Here is an 18,797-nt window from a genome sequence, read left to right on the forward strand (position 1 = left end):
AGAGGGATTTGCATTTGCTTCTTCCTGGCAGTGAAGACATTGTCAATCATGTCCACTTTAAATCAAAAGTCTCCACTCGTGGCTTTCCGGGCTGTGCAAACCCTGCTGACATGAGGGCTGGTCAGTGGCTAGGAATACTCAAGGAGGATTTAAAAACCTTTTTGCAGAGCCAAAGCAGAAATAGACCTACCCTTTGTTCTATGCTTCCATGACGTAGAGTTTTTTCTTCTTACTTCACCCTTTCCTGGGGACCTAGTCTTTTCCTGGGTCTGGGCAATGTGCGTGTGCGTGTGCGTGTGCGTGTGTCTTTAGGTTATAGGGGGTGTTCATTGACTTGACTCCCTTTCAAATGGTGCTGAAGTCTTGTCTCCTCTGTCCCTAAACGAGGCTAAACAGAGGCTGAACCACCGTGGGTGATAAATGTCTCTGGATCAGCCACAAGGTCAATGTTGGCGTGTCTCCCTGAACTTGTGCTTCTACTTCATTCTTACGAGAGCTTCCTCAGTTTCTTGCGAGCTCATCCATTCCCTTAAAATACTGAATTTTATCTAACATTTTTAGATTTTGTAGCAGGAGGGTTTCAGGATTTCTGGTCTACCTTCTCCCTAAAAGCAGAACTCTGATTCAGTTTTATAACCTGCTCTCCAATCTCGAACCTATTTCTTTCGCCTGGAAGGCACTTACGTGTATGTTGAATGTATGTGAGATTGCTGTGTCATGTGTGAATTCCATCTCTCCCATTAGCCCCTGTTTTGCATTTCTTTTATGTCTGTCCTAGCACCTAGCTTAGTGTTATGCACTTGTTTGGGGCTTATCGTAATGCTTGTTGAATGAATATACAAGTACCTTGTCTTATCTCTCTGGTGAGGGAGGTGTTATACGCGTTCTCGGGAGCTGTTTTGTATATTAGTCATCTTTACATTGAAAAACCTCCAATCCATCTACTCAAAATCTCCGTTCAGAACTGCTAATCTATTTCCTTCTGTTTTGCCCTCTGTGAGTATGGAGAATAGGTGATTGGCAATTTTCTCATTTTAAAAACGGTTAAGGTTTTAAACATTGTAAATCAACTATACTCCAATAAACTTTTTTTAAAAATAAAAAAATAAGTTTTTAAAGACATTAACATGGCTGCTTAACCTCTCTTTCCTAGAGTAAGCAACGTCGTTCCCCCAGTCATGGAGAAATACACTTCACGGAGTTGGGTGCTGCATAGTTAAGGCTTTAGTCTGACAGTTCTAGGTAACTGGATGTGCTCCAGTAGAAATAATATGCTTAATAAGGACCTGGACAGGGAGCTCGCCCACCAGGCATTCTTCTGAAACTCTCTGTGCATCACGGACTCCTGGGCACGGTGTTTCAGGTAACGCGGGCAGAGGACACAGGTCTCTGAGGCTCTGTGGTCAGCCCTTTACGAGAGCCGCATCCACATTCTGTGAATCTGTGAGACGTGCAGGCTGGAAGTACGACGGCTCACCACGGCAACTGCCTGCCTCCCTGCCCGAGATGCTCTTCTCTGAGGCCTCGTGCGGCTGGGTGTGCCTGGCCCCTGAGTCCCACACCCAAGGCAAATGGAACTTGGCCAGACAGAGGCTGAGGAAAGACCCAGACCTTCACGTTCCTTCCTGGGGACGGTTCACCCTGGCCACATATGTACTTTGTGGTCATTCGGGTCATTCATCAGTGGACATTAGAGCAATGCTCATAGCATTATTTGGGGGCCCTGGTGGCTGTCACGGGGGCAGAAACACGTAAAGACTTCCCTGGATGAAACGATGGCCTGTTGACTTTTGCCCGTTCCATCAGGTAACTACTGACCCACGAGCCAGAATGAACTTGGCTCCCTCACAGAGCTCGGCCTTGTCCTTTGCTCAGAGGGGAAGAGGAAACAAGACACAGGCCCTGCCTTCCGGATAACACCTCTCTAGAGAAGGCCTTCTGAACAGTCACTCATTCATTTATTCAACAAATATTTTTTTGAGCACCAACTACATGCCGGGTCCTGATGTGGGCATTTGGGATACAGATCGAAATAGACAAAGATCCCTGCCCTGCAGAACATCCTTCCTAGGTGTGCACAAACGCATTTTTTAAAAGTTTTTAAATTTAGTTATTTATTTTTGACTGCGTTGGGTCTTTGTTGCTGCACGCGGGCTTTGTCTAGTTGCAGCGAGCGGGGGCTACTCTTCGTTGTGGTGCGCGGGCTTCTCACTGTGGTGGCTTCTCTTGTTGTGGAGCACGGGCTCTAGGCGCGCAGGCTTCAGTAGTTGTGGCACATGGGCTCAGTAGTTGTGGTGCACGGGCTTAGTTGCTCCGTGGCATGTGAGATCTTCCTGGACCAGGGCTCGAACCCGTGTCCCCTGCATTGGCAGGCGGGTTCTTAACCACTGCGCCACCAGGGAAGCCCCACAAATGCATTTTTATTCTCGGAATCTGGTTTTTAAACACCCCCAAGGGAGACTGCTGCTTGCAGAAACTTACTGAACTCTTTCGTAAGACACGGGCTCCTTGCCAGTCTGACTCGGTGGAAAGCATGGTAGGAGCCCCTCACGGGTCTGCACTGATTTTGGAACCTTGAGCGACTCCCAGAACCAGGGCTAGGTGCATAATTTGCAAGGTCCGGTGCGGTATGAGACTGTGGACTTGTTCTAAAAGTGGGGAAAAAATCTTCCCTGCCGCGTCTCGGCCCACCTGCTGTGGTGGTTTGTATTTTCTGTTTAGGGTCTCACCCCCTTAAGCACAGGGACAGCTCAAGGGTGAGTACAGACCCTCACAGACCCCCAGGGCCCCGCCGTGCGACAGGGTGCCTGGTGCGTGCATCCCAGCCTGGCCCTTTCCAGGCCTGTGTCCAGGCCTCGGCGGGTGGGACGGGCCGTGGCAGCTGGGAGCCTATGGCCAAAAAGTTGGAGGCCAGGAGGCAGCAGGGGTGGGACTGCAGGTGACGCTAACCTCCCGACGTGTCCCATCCTCCTATCGGACTTCCCTGACAAAACACAAATTCAAAGACCAAACTGGAAAGAATGTTAACGGGTAATTAATTAATCCTCAATTTCTGAGACCTCAGAGTGTGGAGCCCTGGGTGACTACATCGGTTGCCCATCAGCGAGGCTGGCCCTGCACAGAGCTATTAACTTGCATATGATAAAGGGATAATAGTGCCTCTCTTCTAGCTCACAGCTCTGTTCTGAGAACCCAGGGAGAAGATAGAGAAAGTATTTTGAAAAAGTGCTGTATGGTATACATATAAGTATATAACATATTATATATCTAAATAATATAAATATATAGAAAATAGAAAATACATAGACGTAAGGCATTTCATTACTTAAGCCCACTTTCCTACATCCAAGATATCATGTTGGCTTAACGTGATCCACACGTGTAAAAGGCTTCATACCCAGTGGTCAATAGTCCACGTCCCGACGCTATGGAAACAGCTTAGCCAAAGTCTTGTATAAAGGAGACACGTGACTGGGCCCGCTGGAGGCCACATAGGAGGCAGACTGCAGAAAGTCTCCAAGATCAGCGTTGCCCACGAGCCCCTGTTGAGTTACAGGAAAATTCCGTGAAGAGTTTAAAAAGTTGTTTTCTTGGCAGTTCACTGGTCTTGGGGGGCTGGAATAACGTAGTGGTTAATTAGGCCTGGATTTGAACCCTGATCTACTGCTACTGGGAACGCGACCTAAAGAAGCCTCTCCTTTTGCCAGGCAATGGGTGTGATCTTAACAGTACCTTCTTCAAAGGCCTCTTGTAGGATGAGACATGCCGGTGGCGGGCTCGACACATGACCAGGCATGCAGTAGGTGCTCAGTAAACGCTAGCAATGATTGTTTTTAGCTTGGGAGTTGTTCAGGCTCATGCACGAGACTTGAAGAGTAGTAGATAGTTTTGGCTGGGTGTTTGTTTGAAGAGTACCATTCTTAGCACCCAAAGTAAATTAGAGAGACCAAGTCTGATGGGCCGCTAGAGACTCAGGACTTGTCTTCATGCACTTGAAATTCTCCATCCAGGAAAGGTCCGTCGGCAGGAGGAGAAATCACAACAGAAACAATATCTCACACACCCCATTGTGACCCAACTGAAACTTGACGTTTCCCTATTGTCACGACATGGCACAAATGACACTGGCAATGTCGCAAATTCTGAACCGTGTACGGTATTATTCTGAATTGAATTTTGCGTACTCTTTGGTTTGCGTACACCCGTCTGATCCCCACCTTTTTTCTTTGATGTCTGCCCATGAAAGTGGACTGTGTAGAAATTTGAGAACCACGGTTCACAGAGAGCCGTTTCTTGGCCAGCTCACACGTGGAGATCACATGTGGCACGCAGGACTCTCACAGGACTCTCATGCATCTGCTTCAGGATTTCAAGTTGCTGATTATAAAATGGCCCTCGAAGAAATGGTCACAAGAGGTTACCAACTACTAAGGAAAACACTGCACCGAAAAATCCCAGGGCATCTCATTGATTAGTTAAGAACGCAGAAAAACCAGTTCCTGTGTGACTTGACAACTCTGTGATGCCATCTAGGGAGGAGTTTTCGAAATTCAGGCTCACTGTCGCCCTTCCCAGGTCTCTCTCCAGCGCTGACGCAACCCTCTGCAGCCAAAGCCATGCAGAGCCCGGGGTTAAGCACAGCACAGACCCGGGAGCCCCGGGAAGGTCATGTGCACACTCCTGTTTATGGCCCGACAACAATCTTAACCAGCCCAGCAGGCGGGTACCTATGATAGCTTTACCTGAAGCCGTCGTTTGCTTTGTGTTTCGTATGGTGCCCCCCAGGGTGTAGACATCAGTTGATCTCCTTCTGTTCTGAGATGGGTTACACTGTGATTGTTGGCCCTGAATACCCTAATTCTCCACCAAAAACTCTCTTTGGGAAGCGGTGAGTGAAAAACCATGGGAGAGTGGGAAACCCCAATCCGCCTTTATTCCTTCTATTTCAGTGCAACAAACGGAGAAAAAGAATTAACCCCCAAGGCCCGAGTCTGCTCCGCACGGTGTTGAAATTTGCCTTCTCCTTGGCTGTTAACGTTTAGAGGACCCCGTGTGGTTCTGACTCATTTCATTTTTCATTCATTTATTCAACACACACGTACCACTCCACCAGCTCTAGGTGTGTGACGGTGACTGAGATAGAATCATCCTTGCTTTTCTCCGATAAACGCGTATTTTTTTTAAAAAAGTGGGTGGTGAAATAATGTAGTAGATTGTGATGGACATGGGAAAAGATGAAGTTGCACTGAATAGAAAAGCATGGCCTTGCACGGGGATGCGAGGAAATAGCAAACGCATAACGGTTAATCCCAGGAAAGTGAGACCGGGAGAAAGTAACAATAAAATAGATTTCCTTTGGCACCGAGAATGGTCTTCTCGCGGGAAGGTGAGAACTCAGATGGGTGAGCAGAGGTCCGTCTCCTCAGCAGGGGGCGAGGAGAGACTTAGGGTTCCACGCAGAGGGAATTCTTTATTCTTGGTCCCATTGGTAAAAGTCACTGATTTGGAGCACGTACGGAATAGGGCTGACGTAGAGGTGCACTGAATTTAATCCTTCGTATTTGTAATGAGCTCCTGGAAATCTGGCCCACCAAAACCTTTGACTTTTCCGTTCTCTATGAAGTCTGCTTACGTTTGCTCTATTTGTTAGTACCTATTTCTCAAAGCCAAATCTCAGGCCTTCTTCTTCTCTTGCTGACCCTTGGCCTATGGAATTGTCCCTTTCCCCCAGGAAGTCTGCCCCTCATCCCGAATGGTGTGACCTTGTGGAATTCACCCTGACAGGTGTGACATATTACGCATGACACCAGCTACCGAGGTAACAAATCCCATGGGTCCAGAGGATGAGAAGCTCTGCCCTCTGCATCCCTGGTGAATTGTGAAGAAGGAGAAGTAAATGGTGCTTAAGAGACAAGCCTCCTCCGGGCCCAGGCCTCTGTGTGTCAGGGCGTCTTCGTGGCACAGGGGCCTGCTGGGGCCTGCCCCGAAGCACATGTTCCCTGCAGGTTTAGGGAAAGACCACGGGGCCTGACCGCGGGGGATGGGGCTCAGAGTGGGGCAGCCCTGCGTCCGCTGCTCCTGGCTGGCCGACCTTTGGCAGGTGATTCATTTTTCTGCGCCTCAATTGCCTTTTCTATGCAATGAAGATAATAATAATCTTCGAGCCGGGCTGCAGAGATTAGAAATAATAATGTGAGCACCTGGAACATACCAGATATTCCGACAAGTGGTCTTAGTTCTACTGTGAGGTGTGCAGATTTACATTATCTTTGTCTTACCGTTGGTTGGGAGTAGCCATGAAGATGCATGTCACATGGCAAGCAAAGAAAGCTTTCACTGAGGTGCGGGTTTTAAACGGGAGGGTAGTGGGGCGGGGGGTCTCTGACCACAGATCTATGTGCTCTGAGCCTCAAGACATGCCTAGGAAGGAGGGGCTGTTATTTTATGGTGGGACGCAGCCCCCGAGGCAGAAAGACACTGGCTCACAAGCCCGCTGTCCCTCCACCCGTAAGTACAGCTGGTGTCAACCCGGGCAGCCTGGCTACAGGCCCACCATGCATTCGGTAGGCCTGTGAGTTGAAAAGGTGTGTTTCCTTGACAAGAATGGTCATCCAACGTGATACATGTTTCTTAAAGTTTACATTACAGTTAGCGAGCGGATTGAAGATCTGCAAGGGAAACACGACCCTGGAAGAAACGTGATGCTTGAAAGCACGTCGTCTGCTCAAGAGCTGTTTCTGTCGTCATCAGTTTCGGGGTCTGTGGGCCTCGGTAAGGGCAAAGGTCTACTGTATAATTAGCGTGGAAGATTCTGTTTACATTAGTGCCTCCCAAAGGGCTTCCTCCCATTACCAAGCCCTTCTACGGCTGTAGTTTGAAAAGCGTCTAACAACTTCGACGGAGCAGTGCCTGCTCTATAAAGTGAGGGCCAGAGACAGGACTCCGAAAAGGCTGCTGGAAGGACAACCAGTTTACTTTCCCGCACACAAAAGACACGGGAGGCTTTGGAGTTCGGCCCGTTCCCTGCTGGCAGCCGTCCCTTCTCAGAAAAGTCCTCTAAGTGCCTGTACTGTGGAGACCCTCTGTGTCTAAATGGACATCTGCATTTCCTGCCCGGCTTCACATTTCAGGTCTGGGGAATGATTCTGCTCAACTCCCAGACTTGCCCTTCCGAATACAAGTTACCAGCATTATTTGAGCAATTATTTAGTGCTAACTGGCAGACAGCTCCCATCTCCCTCCGGGAGGCCGGTTTTCTGCTCACCTGCCGGCAGGGAACTAAAGCAGGGAGCAGTTCTGAATGTACCCGGGGTCCCCAGCTAGAGACGGTGGAGTCAGGCTTTGAGCCCAGGCGGCGTTACTCCAGGGCCCGTGCTGTGTGCATCCCGCTCTGATTTGGGGCACAGACTGTCATCGGGAGCTGGCGACTCAGCGTGACGCACTGGGGACAACAAGTTGTGATTCCCACCTGCGTCAACACAGTGACGTCTTGCTGAACGCTCTCTACTTACTTACAGCCATCAAATGGAGCTAGGTGTCCTCATCCCCATTTTTCAGATAAGTAACTGAAACTCAGAGAGGTTAAGTCACCTGCCCAAGGCCACACAGCTGGTTAATGACGAATTTTGGTTGTAAACCCAACTGTTACTGACTCCCCAGTCTCAGGTTTTTTCCGCTATGGTGTGCTACCAATTTACGGGAGATGACAGTGACGGACAAGCCCAGACTTTGGCGGGAAATTTCTCCTTTAACCTTCAAGGACTATCAGAATTCTCTCGAAAAGGTCATTTGAAATTCACAGTATTGATGCATCTGTCCTGACTACAAAGACTTTTGTCCAGTATTTTTAACTTTCATACCCCTGGTATTGGTGAGGTCTGTCAGCATTTTCAAGACTGTTTGAGAAGGGTATCCAGGACAAACTGGTTTGAAAAATTTCTCACCTACTTTGAGTGGCAGGCTTGCTCCAGTGGATTGGCTGTGTTAAGGGTTTTTCACATTAGATATTCTTGATATCGCCTGCTGCGGGTCACGATAGATGATGCAGAGCAGGTTGCTGGCTCAAGGTGCAGAGAAAGGACAGCGTTAGTTTGAGGAATCTTTGGCCAGGTACCTACACGAAGGGGGCAATACAGCAAACACTATATAAAAATGTTACATTATCTGCATCATAAAAGGTAAACTATAGAATGAAATGAAGTGAGGCTCTCCTTCCTCTTCTGACCAGACTTGTTCTTTCTAGAGGAAATTGTTGTTGATAGTTTCTTGGATGTGGTTTCAGAAATTTAAGTAGATTTTAAAAAGTGAATTTTGGATTGAACATCCTATTTTGTTGGTTTAGGAAAAAGTTCCTTTATGCGAAAGTAAGAGCTTGTACATTCTGACACAGCGTTTTATCCGTAGCTTCCAAAACCCTCTAGAACGAGTTTTTCTTTTGGTATTTACTTTGCAATTCCTCGCCCTCACCTCCACCCCTTCTTACTTTGATGTCTGCATGAATTTGTTTCTGAGTTTTATTGTGGGCATAGAGAGAGTGTCCAAACATCTACCTTGGATTGGGTGGAAGGGGAAAAAACTCAGAAAACTCTTGCAAAGGATGATCATACTCAAATAGATGGAGGGGAAGGACTTACGGCCTGGTCATAAGATTGGAAAAAAGTTGGCCAGGATTTAATGCTAAATATTCTCTCAACTATCAAGCAACAAAAAAATGCAAATAATGCAAATTCGGATCAAGGATTAGATACTGTGTATAAATGGACGCAGTGGCTGGAGACAGTTCTCCAGGGTTTCTGAGTTTCTCTCTAGCTTGTCTGCAGAGGCACTAACTGCTTTTGCCTGGCACTGTCTATTCAGGGACGTTTACATAGTACAAGGAGCTGAAGATTGAGCGGTGTCCCCTGCAGCAAAGGACGGGTTTATTTACTCTCCGACATCATAAGGTAATGTCTTCCTCTGGGGCAAAGGGCAGGGAGGTTTGCTGCCCATTATGAAAGATTTGGGTTCCCCAAGCTCAGCATTCCTCTCCTGTAACTCAACTCAGGTGCCTGCAGGCATCACCTGGGCCTCTTTCCATCGAGGGCTCGGAGAAGGGGCCCAAATGGCACTCTGACTACTCCATTCCCATGAGTAATAAAGTCCTTCGTTCCTGACCCAGGAGTCACCTGTCTTCTGTCAGTATCCTTGAAAGTGTGTCAGGCTAAACTGTTAGCTTGCAAAGAGGGCACAATCTCAGGCCCTTCATAGTTCTGGACCACGGTAGATAGGACAGCAAGAAGCATCAGTGATTCAGCAACTTGGTGGTTAAGATGACATATTTTTCTGATGGCCAAAAAGTCCAAGTTGCGGAGAGGTACGGTGAGATAAGGGAGATGAATGCTCCGGTAATAAACCTCAAAAGTTGGTGTCATCTGTGAAACTGGAAAATCCAAGTACGGTTACGAGGTCAGGTCCGGTCTTTGGGCTGCCAGTCTGTTGGGTGCCTCGGGTGAACACTCTCTGGGAGGATGGGAGACTTCAGAGTCCTGGACACCATTAGGGGGATGAGCACAGGGTGGGTCTCAACAGTTTGAAATAGAGGACAGGTACACATCATTGTGGTATGTGAAGTTCAGATCAAAGTAAGGCAAATTGTCATTCATTAAACTGATATTTACTTCTTAAACACATGTCAGAGCTTCCCTGGTGGCGCAGTGGTTGAGAGTCCGCCTGCCGGTGCAGGGGACACGGGTTCGTGCCCCGGTCCGGGAAGATCCCACGTGCCGCGGAGCGGCTGGGCCCGTGAGCCATGGCCGCTGAGCCTGCGCATCCGGAGCCTGTGCAAAAAACACATGTCATATATTTATGCTCTTAAAAATTTATTGAGGACCCAAAAGCTCTTGTTTGCGGTGGTCGCATCTATTGATATTTATGGTATTACAGCCAAACCTGAGACATTTAAACGTATTTATTTATTAATTTACTTAGCATAATAGTAATGAAACAATTACATGTTGGCATAAATATTTTTTTGTGAAAATAACTATTTTCCAAAAACCAAAAAAATTTCTGCAAAATGTGGTCTTATGATTTTGGAAATCGCTTTAAGGTTTTGGCTTCATAGAACACTTTTGGATTCTTGTACCTGCTTCTTCATTCAATCTGTGTGGAATCATAAGTTGTGTAACCTCTGGAAACAAGATCACCAAGAGATAAGAATGAGAGAATAGGGGTGAAAAAGGCAAACAATATACTGTATTTGTGTGAAAAGAGCTTTGACCTTGAGGACTCTCTAAAAGGGTCTCGAGGATACCCAAGGGTCGCTAGACCATATTTTGAGAATGAACGATGTAGGTATAGCATGGTTACAAAATAAAACAAGTGTAGCAACATCAAAAACATACAAATCACTAGTTTAGGAAATCATGTCGCATTGATTTTATGGTATGAATAACACAAGTTTAACTTCTGGGTTTCCTAATAGAAGTTTCCGAAAGGTGCCCTTGATGTATTTCCTTTCGTTAAAACCATGAAACCAATGGATTTTCAGCAGAGAGGTCCGTCGGCATGCCATCAGATGCTTGGGGAATCATTAGCATTTATACTTGAGAGAATTTCATTCATGGCTCTAGCAATGTAGAATTTTTATAACATTTTACAATAATACCCATTCTTCCTTAAGGGCTTAGAGATTAATGCCTCATTTAGCATGATGGAGAGTATATGATGTTTGAAAACAGGCAAATAACATTTGGGCAACTTTAGGCAGATTACGTAGCCTCTCTGACCCTCAGTTTCTTCTTCGGTAACATGGAGTAATAGTGAAACCCAGGCTGTGAGGATTTATATGCCAAAAGGCCATAGTCTGATGCCTGGCATCCGGGAAGCACAGGCAGGATTCCCAATTCTGACTTCAGTTGTGGTTGAACTTACAGTCATCACAATGTGCGTCCAGCTTCTGCTGAAACACACTCCCCAACAGAAATGCTTTATTCTCCAGACAGCCACTTCCATTTCTGAGAGTTCTAATGGTTAGAAAATTCAGGAAGCTACAACTTCCCTTCTGCATTTCACGTGGGTCCCTGCTCTTCAAATGTTTGAATAAGTCTAAGCTCCCACCTAAGCCTCCTCTTCAGATTAAACACTGCCACAGCTTTCAGCTGTCCCTTGCGTGAATGCTCCAAACCCTGCCCTGCCGCTCATTTTCTTTGGCTGCAAAGTGGATCCAGTTCTGGACGTCACAGAGCCCGTTCAGGCCCAAACCACAAACCGGATATGCTTTTCTTTTCCTTTCCCTCCTTTCTGTGTGTTTGCGGGGTTAGTTCATCCTTGTGTTTCGCCACAGCCATTGAAATGTTCTTGTTTGCTTGTTACCTAACCACACAGAGTGTCAGTCACTGAAGGTACCTGTTGCCAGCTGAGCAAACAGCCTGGGACAGAAAGCAACGTTTCCTCAACTCTCCGCAGTGCCGTGTTTCTCCACTACTTCAGTGTCACCTTGGACATATTTCAAAGTTCAGCCTCATGAGTAAAAGAGAACCGTGTTGGCTTGAGAATCGCCTGTGCTCGTCACGAGCTGGTGAGTCACCGCCCCCTAAGCTAACATCAGTGCTCACTTAGTGGGGCCTTGGGTCCAGCCATGGCCTTTGTCCCACTCTGTGGTCAGAATGCTGACACTTTCCCTGTTGCTGTCTTTTCACAATCCCCTGACTCTCATGTCCCAGAGATCAGAAGGTTGAGAGTTGTTACTCACCCCCAGCGCATTCCCATTTCTGACCCAAAGAGCTACGGGAACTTCCCATTTTAAGTTCTCCTGAGCATTTTGAAATTTCAAACTAAAGAGAGAGAGAGAGACGCACGGACAGTTTCAGGCACGACGTCTTCTCCAGCATCAGAAAATCCCAGGAGGTTCACTAGGGCTGCCACTGCCCTTTCACTCTTCCAGCTGGAACTCAGAAGGAAACTCTTTGCAGTCGCAGCTGGGAATTGCATTTTCTGTCTACGCTGGGGGCCTCTCGCGGACTCTTTGGGAAAATACGTTACATCCTCAAGCCCCTGTTCGGGGGTTTTACAAAGCTTCACGAGCCTGTGCTCTTTTCTGAGTTTGTTGCCAGCTCTGCATGGGCAGGAAGCAGGGTGTCCCAGCTCCTGGTCTACAGAATTTAATTTACCGGAAGTTAATGATGTGTGGGCTGGACAAACCTGCTTTTACCAGCGTGGGTGTTTGGAAAACTCACCAATCTCCTCTCTATTCCTTCTGTGGAAAAGAATCCTAACTGCCTCTTCCTGCTTTTGGAAGTGAGCCCACCCACCTGGAATATTCTTCTATCCAGACCTGTGGCTATAGAGGAGCAGTAGACTGACTGTGGTCAGACCTCTGAGACAGACAGGCAGGTGCACTTGATCCTTTGAAAGGGACCAGGAACTCGCTTTATGTGTGTGTGTGTGTGCGTGTGTAGTGGTGGGTGTAGGGCCATTTAAATGCACCAGGGGGCCCAGACCACGTCAAGTGTTTGAAACCTGTGGCATATTAAGAAATTAAACTTGACTTTCAGCACCCAGATCGTGGTCTCTGACTAGTTTCCCACTAAAAGGAATAAGAGCTCTTTGCAGAAATGACTGAACCCAGTTCTGGGATAGGAACTCCACAGGATGAGCTGGGGACATCTTGTCTTAACCAAAGGAAGGAATCTATCAAAACCACCAAGACTGGACTTATTGTGCTGACCATTTCACAATACTTACAAGTATCGAATCACGATGTTTGTACACCTGAAACTAATACAATGTTACATGTTGATTACTTCTCAATTGAAAAAAGTTAACACTAAGGTCATGTCCAAAAGACCCAGGAGAAAACTTGAAAAGATTCCTTCTAACCAAATACCAGACCATTTGAACATCTATAAGAATAAGTATATTCAAATTTATGAGTCCAGGGCTTCCCTGGTGGCGCAGTGGTTGAGAGTCCGCCTGCCGATGCAGGGGACATGGGTTCGTGCCCCGGTCCGGGAAGATCCCACATGCCGCGGAGTGGCTGGGCCCGTGAGCCATGGCCGCTGAGCCTGCGCAAAAAAAAAAAAAAAAAATTATGAGTCCATAGTGATAATAAAAAAACCCCTTCATTCATTACCATTGGAGGAGGTTAGGGACTAACTCACAGGGAAAGAATTAACCATCTGTCTTGTACCTCTGGTTAATCAAATAGTTGATAAGGGGAAGTTTCTCTTTGTAGAAATATTCCAAAAGTGATATCAGAATTAGAATATCATCATTTTGCAAATCCTTAGTGAACTAATGTACCCAGGCACTGGTCATCCGTATCGGGTCACGTCACAGGAGAGTCTGCCAGACTGCCTTCTGGTGGAAGAACTTATGAAGTAGTTTTGTCACCTAAGTGAACTTGAATCTCCTCAAAATCTCAACAGTAAATCTAAGAGCATGTTCGTGGGAAACTCAGAGGACAGAGCGACATGTCAAACCACGTCGCGGGCGTGCAGTAAGTGAAGTCGTGCTGTGTGGATCAGTAGTCGATTTCTTTACGTTGCTGAGCGGTACGTACCCCGCTGTATGGAGGTCCTTCTGTCTGTCTGTTCGTTCTCCCGTTGAAGGGCACCTGGGTTGTTTCCGGTTTCTCTGTACTATGACTAATGCTGTTATAAGCATTCATGTACAGGTTTTGGTATAAATGTTTTCATTTCTTTTGGGTAAGTAACTAGGAGTGGGATTGCTGGACCAAATCATATAAGTATCTATTTAATTTTTAAGAAACTGTCAAGGTCACCATGGGCTTGCAATAAAATAGGACTTTCCTCAGGATGGTTGCTAGGATTAAATGAATTATTACATGCCAAGTGCTTAAGACAGTGCCTGGCGCTCAGTAAATGTTCACTCTCGTCATTACCCTTATTGTCAGCGTTACTTGGCCTGAGCACACCCCTTTTTCCCTGAAATTTGAGCAACGGCACAGAAATTGGCAGTATCCAGGGACCACTGGGCTGCTAGTGGTGGTGCCTGGGACAATGCTGTGTTTCTGCCAATGGTCAGGATGGAGCTGGGCTCTGGGACCGGCCCCTGCCAGCAGTGATGCCTTGTGGCTGCAGCAGGACCACTCAGCCACCACGGCCATCTGTGATTTCCCCAGGTTTTGTTTCTAACGAAGGGAAAATAAGGGAGGAAACGGTAATTTCACGGTTACCCAGTGGACACTAGGAGCCACGGCATTTGAATCTTGAAAGAGGTGCGACCTTAATTTGTAGCCCACCTATTAGACTGCATATTAATTATATTCCATCCTGTGTATTTTAAATACATTTTAAAAGATAGACTTTATTTCTTAGAACAGCCTTAGGTTTATAGAAAAATTGGGTAGTTAGTACGTCGAGTTCCCATATACCCTGCACCTAATTTTCCCTATTTTGAACATCTTACATAAGGCTGCTACAGTTGTTACAATTAATGAACCAATACTGACACATTCTTATTAACTAAAGTCTGTACTTTATCAGATTTTGTTAGTTTTTACCTGCTGTCCCTTTTCTGTTTCAAGATCCCACATTACATTTATTTATTATTTTTTTAAAAATTGAAGTATAGTTGATTTACAACATTGTGTTCGTTTCAGGTGTATAACAAAGTGATTCCGTTAAACATATATATATGTATATATACATTCTATATAGTGTGTGTATGTTGATACATTACAGTTACATTACATTTATTTGTCATGTTTCCTTAGGCCTCTCTGGGCTATGACAGTCTCAGACGTTCTTTGTTTTTGACAATCTTGACAGTTTTGAGGAGTACTGGCCACGTATCTTACAGAACATCCCTCTGTCGGGATGTGTCTGATAGTTTTTCTCATGGCTAGACTGGGGTCGTGGGTTTTGGAGGAAGACCGCATCAGTAAAGCACCATCCTCATTCTGTCATGTCAAGGCACACGCTGTCGACATGATGATCGCTATTGTTCTCACTCTGGTCACCTGGCTGAAGTCGTGTTTGTCAGCGCCTCCCCTGTAAAGCTACCCCTCCCTCCCCACATTGTCGTCTCTGGAAGGCAGCCACTGGCACAGCTCACGCTTCGGGAGCGGGGAGTTCTGCTCCACCCTCTTGAAAATGGGGCAGCTACATAAATCACTTGGAGTTCTCCTCCACGGGAGATTTGGCTCTTCTCTCCCAATTATATATGTATTCAATCAATTGTTTATATCAGTCTGGACTCGTGTAATTTATAATTTCTGTGTATTTTTAATTTTTTTAAAGCTTATGCATTTTAAAACTATGCATTTAAGTTGTACCTTTTTGTTGCATGGTAAAGAATATTATAATGAACATGTGTGTGTTCAAGTTTTGCTGATGTCTTTGCTTGTTTATTGAGTATATATTTCTAGACTTAGAAACTTGGAGCAGAAGATAGGAACATTGTAATGTTTTTTGCTATGTTCTGCCAATTTGTTTTCTAGGTACATCACTCAGCTTCTACTTCTATCTGAAGACGACGACAGTGCCTGTCTCAACACATCTTGCTGAGCGTTAAGCATTAAAATGTGTTGAAAGCTTTGTTAAGATGATAGGAAAAAAGTATCACCCTTTTCAGCAAATCTAAAAATTTTTAAAATACTTCCTAAGATGGTAGGGAAGACAAGTGTCTATATTTTAATTTGTGTTTCATTGCCAGTGAGGGCACACATCTTTGCTACTTTTTGATGGGGGAACAAGCACAGGTGGAGTGATCCTCTGGCCTCAGGCTCACTGCTGAGCTATGGTTTGGCTATCACAGAGCATCTCTTTTCTGCGAGAGCCGTAGGGTCACCCAAATATAAAAGAACATGAAGAAAAAGGGTGGGCTACGCCCCCTTTTTGCCATGATGCTCAGAAACAGTAGTTGCGGCCCTTCTCTGGTCACCCCATAGTGTGATGGAATATTCTGGAAAGCCTCTAGGTGGGAACGTTGCAGGAGGTGGCTTTTATGATTGGCCTGAGCCGGAAGCTGCCCCCCTCCATGCCTCCATTCACTCAACACTTCTGTGCTGTATCTACACAGTGACTTGTGCACCCCTATGCCAGTGTGAGTACTGCATCTTCCCACCCAGGAGACCCTGAAGTCTAGCAAAGCCTAGCTATTCAGCACTTTGGATAACAAGTGTGGTTAATCAGTACTGTTGGTGCTCTAGTGGGAAGAAGTACAAAGCCTGAGTACCTTTCTGCAGGTGGGGATGGCTTCACAGGGGAACTGACAAAATAGAGCTAGATCTTAACAATAAATATGAGCCTGTCAGCTGGAGAAAAGAGAGGAGAGCATCTGACACCAAGCTGTGGGGAAGCAGTGGGTGATTTGTAATGGGAGCACCAAGGATGAATTTTGGTAGCCACGTGACCGAGGTCTAACAGAGCTGAGCAGAAGTGATGTGCACGACTCCAAGCCCGGAGTGTGGGCTTCAGCCCCCTCTGCAGGCTCTGCTCTGCTCTCGTCCCCTTCCAGATGGGGACACCACCCACGTGGTTATGGAAGCCACGCTTGACGATGGCAGAGACTATCACCCTGGCGACCATAACAATTTTGTGAGAGGGCTGCCCCACCAGGATTTTGCCCCTGGTATTTATAAGTGAGCAGGAAATAGCTTCTGTTGTCTTTGACATTATGTATCAAATATACTAGCTTACTGTGTACTTACTAAATACAAATAAGCCAGCTTCCAGTAACCAATAAACCGCGGGCAGGGAGGGAAAAATAGTGAAGGGCTTCGAATGCCACACCAAGGAGTCTGGGTTTATTGCTGTAGGAACAGGATGACTTGTTTGTTTGTTTGTTTGTTTTTGCGGTACGCGGGCCTCTCACTGCTGTGGCCTCTCCCGTTGCGGAGCACAGGCTCCGGACGCGCAGGCTCAGCGGCCGTGGCTCACGGGCCCAGCCGCTCCGCGGCACGTGGGATCTCCGCGGACCAGGACACGAACCCGCGTCCCCTGCCTCAGCAGGCGGACCCTCAACCACTGAGCCACCAGGGGAGCCCAACAGGATGATTTTTAAACACAGAGTGACATGCTGAGTGTGCGTGTGGAATGAGTGGGACACACCTTCCAATCCACGGACAACACCCTGGTCTCTGAGATCTTTGCGCGTTACGAATTCCTTCATCAGCCTCCACTAGACTGAACTTTTGGAAGTGCCAGATATGAATCCCACTGGCATCTTGAGAGTCTGCAGGGTCCTCAGAAATAAGCTAGAAGGTATTTGAAGAGCGTTCTTTAACAATCACAAATTCCTCCTCTTCCTCTGTGTATGCCCTGTGCAATATGCAATGTGGCTATCTATCAAGAGATAGGGTACGTCAGCTCCTCCCCTGAAACAGAGGCACGGCCATATGACTTACTTGGGCTCAAGGGACATTAGCACACACGACACAAGTTGGCTCAAAACACACTTGTGTATTGGAGCTCGGTCACGCTTGCTCCCTGAGGCCTCCAGGTAAAGAAGTCTGGGCTGGTCTCCTTAAGAATGATATAGAACATATGGAGAAGGGCAGACAGACATGTGAAGCCATCTTAGAGGAATCATCCCAAGCAATCCATCAGATGATTGGGAAGCTCATGAGTGACCCCAGGTAAGACCAGCAGAAGACCTGCCCAGCTGAGCCCAGCCCAAGTTGCCAACCAGAGAATCATGAACAATAACCCACTAAGTTCTGGGTATTTTGTTACACAGCAATAGATAACTGATACAATGCATGCGATATCTCACTGTCGAGAAGATCCCAGTTGATGCCAGTACAGAAGAAATAAGCCATAGACTCACAACCCCTACCCCCATTCCCTCAGAGCTCTCAGAGACTCAACAGAGCAGCTGCTAATATTCTGTCTGAACATATGGATTTATTTTTCTATAAAACAGAAAGAAAATAATTTCCTTTAGTCACTCCAGTTTTGTTTCTGATAGTTCTTGTGCTTCTATTTTTTCCCTTCTCTTCTTTCTAGTTTCTGTTGTAAGAATAGTCTAGTTGTTAGATATTTTAACTCCGCGCACATGCCTCTCTCTACTTGGGGTAACACCAGAATGTTGAAATTTCCTTTGCTTTTGTGGACGCTCATGCTTCTTTCACATGTAGCTTCATTACTTCCTCTTTTCAATTTCTTAAAGATAGCCCTTAATTAAGAAAGAAGAACCTTCTTTAGATTTCTTAATGTTTTCCTTGACCTTCTCTCCCAAATTAAATATGTAATCTTTATATTACAATTACCTGAAATTATCAATATTATTTACATAAATCTCTGTATAGAACCCTGTCTTCTGTATGACAGGAATTGGCAATATGAAGAACAAATTCAGAATCACATGATAGGGAAAGTTGTTAGCTATAAAACACTTGCTCATCAACGATTCTTTAAATTTCACCATTAGAATGCATCTCTCACTAGAGATTTATCTTTTCTATCTGAAAAGTCTTATCTTTCAGCCAAAAGTTTAACATCATTGTGGCTTCTTCTCTGCCATTTGTGCATTCAGTCACTATTCACTGAGTTTTCTGAATACTCAGCTGGGGCATGGAGATAGAAAGATGCATACAAAACTCTGCCTTCACGAGAGAAAGCACAGTGATAGAAAAATAATACTACTTCAACGTGCTAAGTGTCATAATAGACACGCACAGGGCATTGCAGGAGGCAGAGGTCTGTGTGCGCGTTTGGGGGTAGCTGTGAATAAGGAAAGGTCTGAAGAAGGAGATACTGGATTAGGCTGTAAGTTACAAGTAGGGGTTAGTCGTGAGATGTGTATGAGATGTGGGGGAAGCATGTAACGTGAGGCAGGGCAGGATGAGAAGG

General features: G+C 46.2%; 1 long non-coding RNA gene across 1 annotated transcript; it reads left to right on the top strand.

Annotated features, from left to right (window-relative positions):
* The first annotated feature begins 13,086 nt into the window (after positions 1–13,086).
* On the top strand, positions 13,087–16,540 carry LOC113628458 (uncharacterized). Its single transcript, XR_003436107.1, has 2 exons — positions 13,087–13,532; positions 15,443–16,540. It is a non-coding gene; the product is annotated as an uncharacterized LOC113628458 (long non-coding RNA).
* The last annotated feature ends 2,257 nt before the right edge of the window (positions 16,541–18,797 follow it).

The sequence above is a fragment of the Aethalodelphis obliquidens genome, unplaced genomic scaffold (assembly GCF_003676395.1).
Source record: "Aethalodelphis obliquidens isolate GAN/ISIS:26980383/991018 unplaced genomic scaffold, ASM367639v1 scaffold23, whole genome shotgun sequence".
Classification (NCBI taxonomy): Eukaryota; Metazoa; Chordata; class Mammalia; order Artiodactyla; family Delphinidae; genus Aethalodelphis; species Aethalodelphis obliquidens.